The 18,845-nt window shown below is 37.2% G+C and overlaps 1 protein-coding gene across 5 annotated transcripts in view; it reads left to right on the forward strand.

Moving 5' to 3' along the window:
* Positions 1-18,845, forward strand: part of rxraa (retinoid X receptor, alpha a) — a 156,085-nt gene that overhangs the window by 53,342 nt on the left and 83,898 nt on the right. The window lies entirely within an intron of this gene.

An 18,845-nucleotide genomic window follows, 5' to 3' on the forward strand; every position in this document is an offset into this window, starting at 1 on the left:
TGATTTTTTATTTATTTATTTATTTTGTATATCATTTTCTATTTTAATAAGCAAATTTTGTCAGAACTTATCATATAAGACAAAAAAAAAATGTAACTCAAGATTTCCAACACATAAAGCATGTTGCTGCTTGCAAGCGGGGTGCTATTTCCTGCTGTCTGCTGTATGTGTTGAGTGTCATGGAGACCCACTGCTCTGGCCTGCTAAATTCAGACACACAATCATTTAAACAGGAATGACATTACATTTACAAATGCTTTTCTGTAGGTAATTTAGCAGAGTTTCAAATTGCAGTGCTAGATATACTCGTGATGTTTTTGATCTTTGCACAGCATGCAGAACAGGTTGGGTTTATTAACTTTTTTTCCAGCCCTAGGCACAGGTGCTAAATACCTCATATTTGTCTGTTTTTGCCCACAGAGATTTAATGAACCCTTTTATGGAAATCACAGAAGAACATACTAGGGACTAAAAGCTTGTGTAGTTATGGAATTATTCTGAAATCACTCTCTGTTTATCGGTAGATCATTAAGTGAGCAGATTGTTTTAGAAAATTAAACCACATTTAGTTTTGCCCATATGTTTTTTTTTTTTTTAGGGTTGGGAGGAGGTGCTTTTGAGTGACAGGGGTGGGGGTGTTTTTTTTTCTCCGCCCATTTAAGTGAAGTTCATGGTCTTGATGAGCAAGTGACATTCATAGTTAAGGGGGGTGTATTCCTCTGTCAGCCGTAATTCAGGAACAAAGGTGGTCCTGGGACGTTTAGACAGCTTTGATTGGGGGGCTGGGTGGTTTTTTTTTATTTTTTTTATTGCAGGGCAGTTTTAGGTTTCTCACCGGATGCTTTTTGCCCCCTTTTGTGAGCAGGCTGCAGCTGTCATTTTTACTAGAGAAGTTTTATAGAGAATGTTAATGGCTTAAAGGGATAGTGCTCTCCCAAGGCCATTTACCAGAAGATCTTTTGTTGATGTCCTCCAACTTCATAGGGAAGAGGAAGTCCACAGTCATTTCGAATTATTATCCTAGAAGTTCACGATTTAGAAACATGTCAGTGAGCTGTTTTGGGGTACTTGGGTAAAGTTACGGCTCTATATCATGTCCACGAATGAGATTTAATTCAACAATAATACAGAGTTTCACAATCAGGTTAATGCTGTGTGCAGAAATGGAGCTTTAAAGCGGTTGTTTATGATAGCCATGCATCAAACCCTTGTTAATAATTTGTGAGTTTTCAGTCCCCGACAGTGGCGAGTGTTTTATCTTTAAGGGGAGCGGTGGACTATGAACCGCAGACCTTGACCTTCGCTCTCCATATGTTTTATCAGCCTGAGGATTTGCTTTGGACTTCTAGAATTGAGTTTTCACAACGTTACGACAGATGATAAACTACAGCGGACGCTATACTGTGAACCTTGCTTTTACGTTTATCACAGTCTGATAGAACTGATATTGTGCGCTTCAGTGATTATGTAAATGTAGCTGATGAGAGAGATAAGCATTTTTAAAGTTTTGCCGAATCAGCTCTGGGTAAGTGAAGTTCATTCAGATTTCTCTAAGAAGCTCCATTTGACTGGTTTGATTGAAGCTTATTCTTTAAAGCTTTTAAAATGTAACTTTTCCTGCTTCTTAATATGGATAATGAGAAAGAAATCAAACTTGCATTCTTCGCATAAGCATACAGTTTAATTAATCACTTAACCTGTGAATTACACTTCCATTCAAAAGTTTGGGGTTTAATTAATACTTTAATTGTGCAAGAAAGCTAAAATTAATCAAAAGTGACTGTAAAGGCATTTATGAAATTGCTAAATATTTCAGTTTTAAATAAATGCTATTATTTTAAACTCTATTCATCAAAAATTTCTGGGGAAAAAATGATCATGGCTCCACAAAAGTACAATAACTGTAATCCGCTTTGATAATAATAAGCAATGTTTTTTAGCTGCAAATCAGTATGTTACAATGATTTCTGAAGGATCATGTGACACTGAAGAAATTTCCATGACCGAAATAAACTGCATTTGAAAAGATGTTCAAATAAAAATCTAGTTGTTTGTAATATTTTACACTATTACTATTTTTACTGTATTTTGATCAAATAAATGAGCAAAAAATAAATAAATCGTACAGACTCATGTTTTGAACGGTTGTGCATGTAGCAAAAAAAAAAAAAAACACAGGCTTGCTGATCTTTTGGAAGAAAAATCTGCATTTACCTGTCAAATTCCTGAAAATTAGCATGCAAATAAGTTTGCATAAGCGTCAGATCCAGTGCTTCTTGATGTGCGGTTTGTTTGAGGTGGTCCAAAAGCAGAGTTTTTATCAGACATAAGCTTTAGAGTAGAGTGCTGTTTGACACCTCTCTAGGTGCTAGCCATTAATGGCCAGTGCCAAATATGTGCTGTGGCTACACAGGAAGTCTTTTTTTATATTTATTCACTGCAAACTTGTGTGAGGTTTTGCATGCACACGCTGTAGGCAAGTTTTCAGCGAATGAATAAATATTGCATCTGGCAGCCCTCTGTTCCCTTATTCAGTTTCTTGCTATTTACCAGACACTTTTTAATCCTAAACAGGCACGACTTGATAAGTTTCAAGCAACAAACTAATCTCTGTCCACACTGAAAGTGTAAACGCTGTGTGACGAAGCACAGTCACACCCAGTCTGAATGTATAGGTCAATATGTGAAGTGGGATTTTAGATTGGGGATCTTTAGATCCTTGGTGTCAGAACTGCAGGCCATTAACCCTCAGCAACTCTACAGTGTAGAATTCATATTCCAGAACAGTGACATTAGCCTTTAACACACAGGCGTTAATTAAAATTTACTGATGGAAATGTGAAGTAGTCTTCTATCTCTTTCTGAAGGTGGAGCAAGTAGCGACACATGGTTTAAATCGCTTTAAATCACAGTAATGACTTTATAGGTTTCCTTGTGTGAACCGAGACTGTTCGAGACTGTGACTGTTCTCGGGACGTGGCATGGTGCCTTCTGAGCACTATATGATTTTGTTTTCATCATAAGGGAAGAATGATCCGTCTTTCATTGTTTAAAGTCAGTATGAAATCCAAATGCTCCCGGTCTGTTTTCTAAATGCATGTTATCAGTCTTATTTTTGATTAATTATTTGTCCATGCATTTTTAATCAAAACAGCAGGGGGATGGATATTTGTATGTGTGTATGTTTATTTGTGTGTGTGTGTGTATTGTGTATATGTATGTTCACACAGTAGTGCATGCAAGTGTTGTTAAAAAAAAAGTCCCCACCCTTCATATTTTCTTTCTCAATAATTTGTTACACTTGAATTTACATCACAATATGAAGAAACGTTCTGCTGCTACTTTTCATTGTGACAGCAGATTATTTCTTTGCAGCAGATTTTACTTTCTGACAGGCTGCTTCTGATAACTTAGGCAGCTGGCTTCAGCCTCGCTGCCTTATCAGGCATTTACTTTGCAGACCACGTTTGTGCATGAAGGTACCTCACAAAACTGATTTTGGACAGACTTCTGAGGCAGCATAATGGTTTTATGCTCTTCAGCCAAACAGAGAGAGCTTTGGTGATAACTAAGCGAATAGTCTATTATGACAATACAATTTTTTCCACTAGAAATGACATTGAATATGTACAAAGCTGGTCAGAAACGTACATTTGAATACACAAATTGACTACCAACTGCAACTTTAAGACAGCATTTTTATTTTTTAACTTCATCGTGAAATTGAATGCACAGATTTGTGGCATGTCAAGGGTAGCGAAGGATCTATGCTGCCTTCAAAAATCCCTCAGATGAATGCATCTCAGGAGAGAGAAGGTGACGCTAACATTGGATTTGGATGTTGATTTCTTCCTACCTTGAAATGCATTGTCCAAAGGCAGCATTATTCAGCTTTTGGAATATAGCCACAATGTCTAAAAATTGCATGGTTGGTCCTTCAGTCCTTTCACAATTAAATAACCTCAGTTTTGCCATTAACATACATGTCTGATGGATTCCAGACTCTCTCTCTTTTTATTTTTCCATGCAAAACATTGTCAACATTATCCCATTGGCTTGCTTAGATGAGTTTTGCATGTTAATGAGCGTGATTGATTGCCCAGTTGAACTCTGTAAATTGTGTCCAAAGTCCTAAAATGAATATCCTACGGTCTGCTTTAGTTCACTCAAGATTCCTGGGCTCATATCATGCAGTAACGGGTGATAAAAATCACTGGGCTTTAGTGTTCTGGACTGCGTGTTAAAGCGTGTGTGAAGGGCTCTGTCCACTAATGCCACAGTTTACACTGGAGAGCTTAAATCAACCCAGCAGATTAAAAACCATGATTGCAATTATGATAATCCATATCTGTAACACTAATCAAAATATGATGACCATGATAAGATGAAAGGATTTGTATGCAGGTAAAAGGCAATGAACAGTTTTTTCGCCATATCAGCCTTTTATTTTTTTTGCTTATCCAGGTGTGCTTTTACCCTCACAGTCCACGGTTTGCTCAAACAAGGCCTCTGTTTTTTTTTTTTTTTTGTTAACCGGTGGGTCTGCAGAGTGATTTACAGTTTGTTCACGTCAACTTCAGACACTCATCTGGGCTTGAAATGTACTTGGAGGCACGTCAGAGATCTCCCTTCCCTCCCTGCTACGGCTGAGTACGTCTCCATGAGGTATAAGATGATGGCGGAGAGAGTGTGGGTGCATTTCTAACTGTTTACATAAGTCATGGGACGTGTCAGAGATGGTGTCCTTTCCAGATCCGGCCGTTTCTGCGAGAAAGGTGTTCTGGTGCCTTCTGACCTCGCTGCCTTCCTCTCGCTCGAGCGGCAGAAGAGCGTGCCTCTTAGTACCCATTTGCTGCAAGCACCACTGCTATTTGTCAAGTGGCTGTTGAGCTGCTGCTCACTCCAGCTGAGAGGTCTTTTAATCTTGAAGGTGTGTGAGCCAGTTACTTCCTATCACTTCAAGGAGTGTGTGTGTAAGTGACTCTAGTACTGGGACAAAGCTAAGCTACTGAGGAATTATTTTGGTTCGTTCTATCCAACATGGTTAGGTTTCATCTATTTTTGGCATATTGTGTGGACTTGTTGAACTGCTTTTCAGGATGAAGAATGACTATGAATTTGCTTGACGTTTTTTAAATCATATCTTGACTGCGTCACTGCTATGGCAGCTTGTTAAAAAGAGGTGAACTTATTATCATTATTTATTATAAATACTTAAAAAATATTATCATCATGTTATTTTGTAACTGTTTTGTAATATTTGTTTTCTTTTGCCATGCAATTATTTTGTAATTGTATTTTGTAATTATTAATGTAACAAAATGTTAACATGAGGTATTGAGTTATGATCTTTGTATAAATAGTAAAAGTACACTGTAAAATATAGTTTTTGGAGTTGTAAATAAAACAAAAAAAAAAGATTATCAGAGTATGTTTTCTGGAACATGTTATGTCTTTTTTTCTGCTTCAAAATTTCAGATTTAATTCAGTCTGTTATTTGCCATTTCTTTGTAATAGTTTTTTTTTTTTAAATTCTGAGTGAAAATTTAGAGAAAAAAAATTCAAGATGAAAATCTAATTAAATAGTCTGTTTGTGTCAAGCAATCCTCTATAATTACTATCAAAGTGGAATTGTTGCTATTATTAAAACTGATGTGAGATAGAATTCATAAGAATGTGTGTGTGATGTTCTGTTTTATACTGGAGTATTTTAGCCCTCGCTGCGTTGTGGGAGGTAATTGTGGTTTGGCAGTCATCCCTGTTTAGTTGTTTGCATTGAAAATGCAAGTTCAACTTCCAAGCAGTGTTTGTAAGGCAGCGGTTTGGGCTGGGAAACGTGTTTACGGTGGAGTTTGAGAACGCCTGTGGCAAAATCTTCTGCGGGGAGTTAGGCAATACCGACAGGAAGACAGCCGGACAGATAGGCAGATGGGCAGGCACTGGCAGATACTTTCACGTCAATTTGTTGCATACCAGAAGGCTTACATTCCAGCGCCTGCAGAAACGGCACCCAGCAAGTTCAAGTGTCACATTTAGGATGGTTTCTTCTGTTTCAGACTGGAACAAGTAACACGAGACCGCTTCACATTATAAAAACCAGATCAGAGCCTGAGCACCGCTGGAGGCTCGGTTAGTTCTACTCAGGTGTGAGCGTGTGACGTTCTGGCACTGTTTGAATGAGACGGCTCATTTTAAAAGCTGCGATTAAAGCAGAACAACTAAGCACAGAGCGTTTGTGTGAGGCAAAGACACAAGGTCATGGGTCACAGCCAGGTCGTAGCCTGTGGGGAGTGCGCAGAGCTGGCACAAGGTGCATGTCGGGGAACTGCAGCAGTATTGAACATTACACTATCAGAAAAATGCACCTCAGACAGTTTTGAGACTCAAAGCAACATAACGTATTTTTTGGTTCCAGTCTTTTTTTCTCATCTATTATGTAGTGTTGTTGTTGAGAGCTTGCTGTGAGCTTCTTTGCAGTTAAAAAAGCCACAAAAGAAAGTGAAAACGTGGTTCGCTAAGGGGAACTGATAGGTGGCACATCTGGAATGCTTCAGCAAATATTTTTCAAAACATCTGGAGGAATCTCATGGAATTTAAGGGTCCCTCCTTTGATTTTAGCCTTTACCCCCCTTCGCTCAGTTTTCGGCATCTTCAAAGTCCCAGGAAAGTCTCTGGAATGTAAATGAAGGGGGGTGGGACTCCTATTACAGTGCGGGTCGAGTCATTCCAGACTTTATTGTGGTCTAAATTGGGCTCCTGTGCCTGGTTTCCCTTTGTGCAGGCGGGCTAATTAAATGACACTGAGGTGAGAGACGGAGAGGGAGCACCAGTGAAACTCAACTCCCCATAAACCTCCAGCGAGACGGCTGTCTGTAACAGTATCAACCACAACAACAGCCACTAAACCTCGCTGGAAAAGCCAAACCTCATTGGGGTTTTTAATGTTGTGGGACATGTCACATGTCTAGAACTTTTTTGACTTAAATAATTAATTAAATGATGTAATATATAAATATAACTGGATTATATCTGGATTATGTTACCAGATTCCAAAAATGAAGTACTTGTAATTAGATTTAAATTACATTTTAAGATGCTGTAATCAGACTACAGTTACTTTTTTTTATGGAATGCATAACATTTTCCTTCCTAAAATAGCCTGCCATTTATATACACACATTTAGAAAAGTCTTCCAATTTTGTAGACATTCACACGGAGATCACTCGTCAGACAGGTGGCTACACAGCATTATTTCAGGTTTAAGAAGTGTTTTAAGATTGCGTCATCTTCTGAAAATCACACACTGTACATTTTTTTTTATTTGAATTACCTTGACATAATATATGTTTAATGCACTTCATATTGTCTCTCTCTCTGTCTGTCTGTCTCTCTATCTCTTTATCTATAACAAAAACTGCAAACAATATATATGTATGTGTGTGTGTGTGTGTATATGTAGCAAGAGAAATGGTTAAAATGGCAAAAAAAATCACTCTTGGGAAATTCTGCAGGGTGGATTCGAACACATATGAGCACCATAACTCATAACACATGCACAAACCACAAGGCCATGATTCTAGGAAATAACACTGTTTTCCCACCGAGTTGCAAGATGTAAAATTTGTCTTAAACTTCTTGGAACAATAGTAGTCTGTCCTACATGAGGTACTTGCGACATGACATAACCCCTGTCTCCCACAATTAGTAGAGTTCCTTTTGAAAGATGAATGTAAACCTGAGTGTAAATCAAATCCCGAACATAAACCCAAGCCTTAATTGTCAGCTTTTTATGTTGAAAGCAGCTTTGATGTGTGATGGTAACCTTGCCTGAGCTGAACCTCTCTTGGGTCGGGGAATTAAAATTCTGTTTTAAAAGACTTCAGTGGATTGAGTGTGCGTTCAGATCCACATGAAGCAGCGGGTTTCACTTTAGTATTGACATCTCATCAGAGACTTCCATCCCAGACTGACAGACATCAGATTATTTCATCTTTCTATCATAGAATGACAGTGCATGGTATTATATTCCCTTGTATAGTACATGTTATCGCTGAGGATTTATAGTCTTTAAGAAAGATTTTTATGAATTGCTGTATTTGATCACCATCTTGAATGGGTGATAAAAGGATTAACACAATCACATGGTCTTTATTACAACATAAACAGGGTTTATTTTGGGATTATTCTCCCTGGCAAACAGCTTTTTATAATGAACAAACATCAATTATTGATTTGAGGCAGATTATTTCATTTTGGGAAAAAAGGTAGCAGAGTGAATTGACAGACAAGCATATAGCTACTAGTAAACCAGTGTCCCGGGACAATGATCGATCTGGTTATAGGTCATCATTATTCTGATTGGTTGATCACTACATTCAAATTAAAGTATTCCAGATAGACTGCAATAACTGCTGGTAATGAAATAAGGTTTATTAAATTGATTAAGATGCTGTTTTTTATCTAATATCTTAGCTTTTTTAATATAATATATTGGAAACATTGCAGTAATATATTTTATTATTATTATATTTTTTATTTAATGCCATAATAGTTCTTTAATTTTTTATTTATATATATATATATTTCTTTAAATTAATTTAAAGAACCAGGATTCCCATTGCAATGAATATCTGGATATACTGTATGTCAAAGCCTAATTTGATATCTAGACCTAGAAAATTAATTTTAATTAATAAAGTCTTATTTTAATAATTATTCTATATATTTTTTTCTAGTTAAAATATTTTGTGATTTTAATTTATCAGGTAGAAATTGTGAGTAAAAATGTTATTTTTTAAATCTTTATCAAATAAATTAGATCCAATAAATCCAATAAATTTCACAAATTGATAGGGGATAAAAATAATCAAAATGAATTATAGTGGACAAAAAGGTTGGAACCAGTTCTGCAGGTCTAGTTATGAATACTATCACACATAAGGGGCTTTAAAGGAACACTCCACCGTTTTTTGAAATAGGGCTTATTCACATTATTTCCTACATTTAGATAGGTGGGCAAATGCATTTTTGTGTCAGTGCATGCATTGTTTTAGTTTGACTGGGTCGGCGTTAGCTTAGCTTAGCACAATGAATGGAATCCTTTGTTGCCAGCTAGCATGGCCTGAGTAAAAGTGATCAAAAAAAATAAAAAAACCCACCTAATTACTTCTTGTGGCCTGCGTATTCACAACGAGTACAAATAGCGATCCAGATTAACACTAGGCGATTTCCTAGGCAGATTTTGACTTGGGACTATATTATGGGGAAGCACAGGCGAAGCACTGCTGCTTAGGCGAAGCACTGCTACTTCGGTGCAGAGATATCACGCAACACATGAAATCCCACGAATTCCGTCAACATACCGGCGTGCAACGCGTCAAAAAAAAACAGAAGAAGAAGAACATACCGGCGTGACCTGCACCGAGTGACTTCGCTTTTGGATGATTTATTTTGAGAAGTTACAGCAAACATGGTTATTACCTGCATAGCAAAAGGTTGTGAGAACAAGCAAAGGACATACACGAATGTAATGTTTCACAGAATTCCACCTAATGTGGAACTGAGAAATAAATGGCTAGCAGCTCTGGAGATCTGTAGTTCAACGCCTCTCAACAAAATAAAGCAGTATCGTGTTTGCGAAGAACATTTTGCACCAGAGGACTACTTTGAAAACACAGGAAGAACAAAGTGCACATGTAAGTTGTCTTTTATTTCTCTTCCTATATTGCCTGTGAAAACATCAACTCTATGTGAATACAGCTATAATATGGGTCGATCTATACATGCGTCATGATTAAAATAATCACTTACTCTGTGGACAGCTGTCCATTTGGTCCATTCGGCGTGGGGCGTTTTTTCCAGTTCACTTTGTCACACCGGAAAAAAAATCGAGTACTGCAGAATGGATCAGCCCCGTGAAATCCTCTGTAGATGTGACACAACTTCGGGCACGCTCATCTTGATCTGTGTTGAGCCTGGTCATCAATGGCAAAAACATGTCCCACTCTCTACAGCATAGACACTCTATTTCCGTCGGCATAGATTGGCATATTCCCCCACATTCACACCACCAGTTCATGTTGGCTCTCATCACGAGCGATCCCAACCTCCTCCTCCTCCTCCTCCTGTCGTTCTATTTCCAAAGCACGCAGCTCGTCTTCTGTAAACTCTGGTTCAAATAGGTATGGTTCTGGTTCTTGACTGTCTGAGAAGTCACCCTCTTCGTCTCTCTCAAAATCAGCCATGTTCATCGCCATTCGTGTACTGTAAGGAAAATAGCCAGGCAGCTACTATTCACGCCGGTATGTTGACAGAATTCGTGGGATTTCATGTGTTGCGTGATATCTCTGCGCCGAAGTGCTTCGCCTGTGCTTCCCCATAATATAGTCCCAAGTCAATATCTGCCTAGGAAATCGCCTAGTGTTAATCTGGATCGCTATTTGTACTCGTTGTGAATACGCAGGCCACAAGAAGTAATTAGGTGGGTCTTTTTTATTTTTTTGATCACTTTTACTCAGGCCATGCTAGCTGGCAACAAAGGATTCCATTCATTGTGCTAAGCTAAGCTAACGCCGACCCAGTCAAACTAAAACAATTCATGCACTGACGCAAAAATGCATTTGCCTACCTAAATCTAATCTAGGAAATATCTAATCTAAATGTAGGAAATGATTTGAATAAGCCCTATTTCAAAAAACGGTGGAGTGTTCCTTTAAAGCCAAATATTTTCCTTTACCTTTCCGACTCTGGACTGTCATACCTCATTAGGTGGGAACTTCTCCTCTGCCATTCCGATTCCTTGCACTGTCACTCTCTCCAGTGCCTGCTTATGACGGACGTCTAAAGAGGTGTGTTTATATTTCTAAAAGCCCATTTCAATTTTAGCGCTCTCTGTCTTTCACTCCGAGAGAGAGGCAAAATGCAGCCAGTTGGTTAATCGTGTCCCCCTCTGTCTGCGCGCAGAGCTATTTTCTCTGTGTTGCTGTGCAGATGGCCTAGATCTTTCTGCCTGACTGCATCGGGAACAGCAGGGAGAGGCTGATGCACATCATCATCGAGTGTGCGAAAATGTGTGTGTCTGTGTGTGTGTTGCCTCTCTACATTATTTAATTCCCAGTCCTCGCTGCACACACCCCACCACGTCCTCCAGCGCAGCACAAATTAGGATTTTTTTTATTTTTTTTATCAGCGTTCCTAGAACACGATGGGCATGGTGTGTATCAACAATCACTGCCCTGAACTGAACCAAACACACACTTCCCCACCCGCCAACACAACACTTTTGGGTGAAGTGGGTTGTTCTCAAACAGAGTTTTCATACATTATCAATGGATAAGGAAGGGGCCAAATGTGTTGTATTCATTCAGATTTGAGTACGCCCCTTTGTTCCTAAACCCAAATGACATTCTGTCACCCTTGTTTAGTATCTTATATTGGGGTCTCTTCTTTTTGTGTTCTTCAAGGCTATTTGTATACAGTATATTTTCTTGGGCTCTTCATACTTGCTTGAATGCTGGCTTGGCTTTACCAATCTTGCAAAAAAGATTTTCATTGTGTCATGTGATTGACAGATCTGAGAGTAAACATTGACCCTGACTTTGTTTGACTTCATACATTGGCATTTAAGTACACTGAGGTTTTAGTAGAAATCACCAGTCGCATTTGTGACTCTGATTGGGTGATTGGTGCCCTGTAGGCGGAGTTTCTAGGGTGTAGCCAAACGTATGATTGGATCAATCTGTAGTGTGTGTTTGATTGACAGTCTCGCACATTTTTTTCTGCGTGTTGTCAGCTTAGACCCATGACATTTGCTTCTCGTAAGATGTCACCCTACATTAGCTACACTAGACACAGCTACAGTTTTTTCAGAACACATTCTGTCACCTCGTCTCGATTTATGGCTAAAGCATGAACGACATGTATTTTACATTTATTTTGTGGATCATCTTAGGTCAGTAATTCTATTCATTTTCTATTAATTTGTAATAAAAAAATGATTACGCATTTTTAAGTCATGTTAAATGACGTCATTAATGTAATGTCTGAATATGTTAATTTTTTACATGTATCTTTTTATTATTATTAGATACTTTTATAAATCCGTCACTGGAAATTATATAGTTACAGAAGCAACCACAATTAAATCCTTGCACACAAACGAATCTACCTAACTAAACACCTAAAATAGAATCTTACACACAGACAAAAATAGTAATATTAACTTATTCTCCATTATTTCCTCTACAGCAAGAGTGATCAAAGAGTGATTTAAAATTAAAAAAGTACCAAAGCTTTACATTTTAAATTTACATATATTTCAGATTAATCCAATCATAAGCCAGTTACTGTCTAGAAACTCCGCCTACGGAGATCCTGTCGATAAATCAGAGTGACAATTGACTGATCTCTTTAGTAGCCAAAGTTCATTCAGACTATTTTTTAAATGTATTTTTAATATCCGTTATATTATACAAACATTATTTATCGTATCTAAATGGTGATGTACTCAAAAAGTGTTTCCCTCTAATTCTGTGATGTTAGTAGTGTTGTAAAATTTTACACTTTAACCAGGAAAATTATACCTATGTATTTGTGTATTTATATATAGACCCCAAAGTAACCCCAAAATTTAATCCACAGTAAAAACGGCAGGTGATGTATATTTGGAAAAGTTTAAAGCAGAATTGTGCCGTTCAGTTTTGACAGCATCTTCCTGTCCACTCAGACAACTGTCTCTCTCTTCTGTCTGAGAGGATGCTGCCGCTTCTGACCCGGTTTGTTTAACTTGCCGTACACACATTTCTCGCACCTCGCTGATCTGGAGCTGCCCCCTTCCCCTCATTCCCAGGCTCAGTCCTTCACAAAACGCAGATAAAGCTGCAGTCAACATTTGTTTTGTAAAGTGCACATGCTGTAGAAATGTAATCCTGCCTACAGTTGATCGCTCAGTCATGTGACTTGACCTAGTTTTCCTTCTCTCCCTCTCTCAGAATTCAATCCTCCTTCTTTTCGCCCTTCAAACCACTCTTTCCTTTGCATTTCATTTAACCTCCAAGAAACTATACATATTCTATGTATCTGCTAGAGTAAAAGCTCTTTGATTTTACCCATCATGAAATGTTTCTTGTGTGACGATTTGGTCATGAGACACCCTTTACAGGCCATCAGTTGGGACTGAACCAACTAATATTAATTTCCACTAACAAGGGGGAGGATTGCTTTCTAATTACTGATAGATTTCAGCTGGTGTCTTGGCTTTCCATGCCTTTCTGCACCTCCCTTTCTTCATGTGTTCAATATTTTTCCCCTGGGTCGTTCCATTTTATTACACAGAACTCAGTTTTTGAACTTATTTGTATTAGTTTCTTTGTATGTGTGGATTACTTTGGTTGTTACCGACATCAGGTGAAAATTTAATTTCAACAGCACCTTTAGAAATATATTTACTGAGAATAATGATGTGATGTGTTAAATACTTATTTTACCTGATGTACATGGAGTGTGTATATGTAGTATAGCATAATATTTTTCTTATTTTTATATATATATATATATATAATATGTGAATATATATATATATATGTGTGTGTGTGTGTGTGTGTAATTGTTTTTGCAGGCCTAGTGATATTTTTATAGTGTATACTGTTATGATACTAAAAAATAAATAATGAACTTATTAACCTTTTTTAATATTTTAAAGTTAGCTATATTATAAACAAAACCTGTTGTTTTCAGAATTATCTAACTGACTTTTATCTAATTATTTTATCTTTATTTTTATTTATTTTTTACATAGTTTCTCTCTGAAAATTACCATTGTTTCCTAGACTGCCTTTTGAAAATCTCTTTATTTACACCTTGACCCAGCCGTAGCATCTGCATGTTTTCTGTCTCCAGTTTTTATTGTGTGTCCATTCAGTCATTGTTTTGTTGTGCTTCAGGTTACAAGGAGCTATGATCACTTTATTTTACAAGAAAATGGATTTGATGTCATTACCACATACATTAAAACAGCATGCGCTTCATTTATCATCGATATGCATTGAATTCAATAACAGGCAGCCACTCTAGTGGTGGCAACCTGCGTGGTTTTGCAATCACAACTCTATTTACATTGCCAGCTAATGTTCCTGTTTTCAGATGCCTGCGAGATGCAGATGGAGAAAAACAATAAAGACTGCAGACTTGTGTCAGCTTTTTCACACAGACTTGCACATCTGGTTGGTATCTAAACTAAAAAACATGCTATTTTAATATAACTCTAATAGACCTTGAAAGCCCTCACTGATTCCAAAGCACGTTTTATTCCATTTTACAGTTAAGATGTTCACATTCAAGTTCACTGTCTGATTAGCCACTGCAGGAAGTGATTCACATGAACATCATCACTTATAAGCTCCACATGAGGTCCTCTCTTCATCTGTCATTTCAAAGCACATGCTCGTAGGCTGGAGTGTTTGCTCAGCAAACTGTTTGCAGTCCTTGTCTGGATTGTAATCTTGCCTCGTGCCGCCCCACAAACCTACCGGGTTAGTTTCGCTCTCATTGTGAGTGCAGTGACTCAATGCAGTCAATGCACATGCAGTGCAAACGCTCAGATTTCTTCATTAGTCAATGCACATGCAGTGCAAACGCTCAGATTTCTTTATCTTTGCATAATTGTGTGTTTGCCATCATATGAGAGATGTGCCCTGTTGATATACTGAGATTTAAGCATTGAGTATTTTGAATGTTTTTTTTTTTCTTCTTTAGATCTAGTTGGTGCACCAAAGTATAGGCCTACTTATCAGACTTGAAATTTTTTTGAAAAATACCACATCTCTATCAGTCCATATAATGCAAGGGAACAGACACCAAAATGTTGAAGTTCTAAAAAGCACATAAAGGCATACAAAAGTACTTATAACTTGAAGTTTGAAGTTTAAAATGATTCATTAAAAGAACCCACTCATAAGAGTAATTCCTTTGTGAATCAGACAATACTGGTCACACTCTGTTTATGCATGCAGCCCTCAACTAATATTGAATTATTTATATTAAATAGATTTTTTTTTTTTCAGTATGCAACTTTATGGTGAAACATAGATTATGAGTTAGTGTTAATCATATGCTATATTCTCAGTAGGAATCCAGCTCTAGAAATCAGAACAATGTGTTTAATTTTTTCATTTAAAATTTGCAGACTTAAGGCAACAAGCCCAAGTTTAGTGTTTTTTGATTACTCTGTGGAGAACCTACTGACATTTCCTGTTTCATACCATAGTTTTTATCAGTTTGAGACATTTTTAAAGACTCGTTGTAATAACAGAAAAGTATCACTTAATTTTGGCTAGTACACTACTCTTCAAAAGTTTGGGTTGGTAAGTTTGAATGTATTTGCTGCAAGTCTCTTATGTTCACCAAGGCTGCATTTATTTGAACAGAAGTAAAACAGCAGTAGTGATATATTATCAAGGTTTAAAATAATTGTTTAATAATATCAAATAGTAAAATGGAATTGAAGCTGAATTTTCAGCATCCTTTACGCTAGTGTCACATGATCCTTCAGAAAACATTCTTCTGATTTGGTGATCGAAGCATTTCTTCTCATCAATTTTCAAAACATTTAACAGACATTTTGTGAAATGTGAGATACAAAAGAAAAGCATTTATTTGAAACGGAAGTCCTTTGTAACAAAATAAACATCTTTACTCTCAGTCTTTCTTGTTAAAAAAAAAAAAAACAACAACACTTACTGACCCCAAACTTTTATCAGTTGTTGTATAAGTTGCACATTTCCAGTCAAAGTTTATGTTTCCTATGTTACTTGTTTAACCAAGCAAAATACCGGATGGATAGTGATAGGGTTAATATTCTTTCTAATGATGCTGCTCGCATTTAGACATAGAACAGGATGTACTTGTGGAGCACAGGTCATCTTCTGTAACCTCAGCCCACTCCTCTTAATACTAGCTGTTTTTCATCGTTGTTCATTTGGAATCAATTTATGGTCAGTTTCGACTTGATGTAAATATCAAAATAAATCCATTTTTGTAAGCATGTCTCTCACTCTCTTTTCTCCAGATCCGACTCTATCATGTGTTCAGTAACGGTACAGATGTGAGCCAGGCGGCAGGATTTTAAACGCTTCCTTGTCTCAGCTCTCATCAAAGAAAGCTCTCTGTTCACTGGGTCCAATCACACAAATTTGATTATGCTGTTTGCCCAAGGAACTTTTCAAGCGTTGGGCAGAAAGTAAAGCCCTTGTTTCAAGCGTGTGCCCTGAGCAGGCCTGGCCCTGACAAACAGAAGCCATCTTTAACATTTCCCCCTTAACCTCATTACCACTGCCTACTTCTTCCTTCCTGGCCCCTCCTCTCTCTTTCCGTCTCTTTTTTTTTCTTTCTGTCTTTCTTTCTCAAATGCTGTCCCTCCACTCTACTATAATGACATAATTTGACTTCTATTTAAAATATTATTATTAGTCGTACCATGATCACGTTATAATACAGTGATCGGCTCGCTAATTAATGTATCACTGCAAAAATGTAAAAAATTGTGAAACATGTATAGCAATGCAAATATACAGATACCAAATAAACAGCGAGACTGCACCATGACAAACAGTAGTCAGACGCGGCATGTGTGTCTTTGGTCTTGAGGGTGTCTGCTGAGTCTGTGCCATGTTCAGAATGAACATTCATTGTGAGACAGAGAATAACATCTGTGGTTAAAACTGTTAGTGGCACAACCCCTTCACACCTACACAGAACCACACTCAAACACACACTTTGTCATCTAGAGAAATGCATCATTTCAGCCAACTGAAGACATCCTCTAGTGTTAAGCCCTTTTTTTTGAAGACCTGCATTGCTAGGTTGTGGACACAAAGCTAGAAAGGGTTAAATAGAGACTTTTAAAATCACTTAGCTGGTGGGTTTCCTGACCAGTTGTAGTGTTAAGCAGGTTTTGAGTTCACCTGACTGATTGAATGCATTTAAGAGTGTTTAGGTGAGATATGTATTAAAAACAGAATGGCACAGATCACAGTCCATGTTTACTAAAAGTTAAACCATTCATGACGAGTCACCACTTTATCGTGCAAGATGTGTCTCAGTGCTCAATAATATCTGTCATGTGTATTGCTGTAGTACTTTTAAGGGGTACATATGACAGCAGTACCATATTGTTGATCTAACCGTTTTATCTTTTATCATTTTATTATATATATTTTTATGTATTTTTTGTTGTATATATTGGACATTGTGATCATATTGTGATTGATTTTGATTACCAGTGCCATGTACTTTTAGCATTAGAAAATAAAATATTGTTATATAAAAAAATAATTATTATTATATACAATATAATAATAATAATAATTATTATTATTATTATTAATATTATTATATTGTATAATATTATAATAATAGTAGTAGTAATAATAATAACAATAACAATAACAATATTATTATTATTATTATTATTATTATTATATACAATATAATAATAATTATTATTATTATTATTTTATTATTATTATTATTATAATTTATATAATATAAACCTTATATAACTTATTTATGTGTAGACAAAATTGAGTAGCATTTTAATATTAGCCTTTTATGAGCTGTTGTGTAAAATATGAAATACATTTTGATTAATTAGACTAATTCTCATAGCTAGTTTACTCAGTCCTGTGTCAAATGTCTGTTCTGCTTAATATATTTGATTGTGATACTCAGCTGTTCTGTAGAGGGATGTGGCTTAGTAAGCAGTCTAAAAAGGCTGGCACAGGAAGGTCGGTGGTTATGGGTTCATGGGCAGTTAGTGTGGCAGGGGGTGACTGTGGTATTTAGTTTAAAACAGCAAGCACCTGATGATATCAGCTTAGTGTGGTCTGAGAATGGCCTTTGACTTGACACCTAAAACCACTGCGCTCAGTGTGGGGCCAGCAGGCAGACCTGGTGTCAGGCCATGTGACCTATCCCGTCTTTTTTAAAAAAAAAAATTTTATTCTTTGATTTGTTCAAGCCAGAACGTCTCTGCAGTGGCCTTGTTAAGGCTGGAATTTCAGAGCGAGGTAGGGTTACACCTCCTGTGGGGACCTTCACTGGGAGAAAAAGCCTGAATGTGTTACAGCTTCACGTAAAATGTAAAGCTTTTCAAGTCCTCCTTGTGTTTTATGTCTTTCACTTTTATCTTGACCTCTGGACACTGTCCCCTTTTTCAATCCCCTTGGAAACAAAGTTTCGCTGACTAAACATAAAGTCAAAATTCATTACGGTCTGCGACATCAAATTGGGTTATTTTCGAGGAGTCATGCGTCATTGATTTCCAGATACATCGGAGTTAGTAGCTTTTGGGGTTTAACCAGGAGACCCAACAAAGTCAGGCTGTCATCCTTGATGGGCTTTGATTAAAGCGCCGTGGAGGTTATGTCCGTCAGATGGTAGCGTAACTGTCAATTGAATCTAATGAGAGGCTTCTCTGCCTGATTATTTCTGTAAGTGGAAAGCAAACATCTGAAGTTCATTTTTGGACACCACAGTGGAACACACTCATAGGCCAAGAGAGAACAAGGAAACATGGTTAAGACAACCGCATTTGGCATGTGTGTCCACAGCGAGAGTGTTTAAATATAATCACTCTTGAAACCACAACAACTGGAATTCAGGTTGTTTTAAGCAGTTCCCATCTCTGGGTGTGTGTTCACGGTGAATGCGTGTTCACTACTCACTGCTGTGTGTGTGCACTTGGATGGGTTAAATGCAGAGCACAAATTTTAAGTATGGGACACAGATATTTTTGTATCCATCCCAGACTGCTTATAGCTGTGCTAGTCTCTTGTATTGCTCATCTCTT

Source organism: Carassius carassius, chromosome 36, assembly GCF_963082965.1.
Source record: "Carassius carassius chromosome 36, fCarCar2.1, whole genome shotgun sequence".
Taxonomy (NCBI): Eukaryota; Metazoa; Chordata; class Actinopteri; order Cypriniformes; family Cyprinidae; genus Carassius; species Carassius carassius.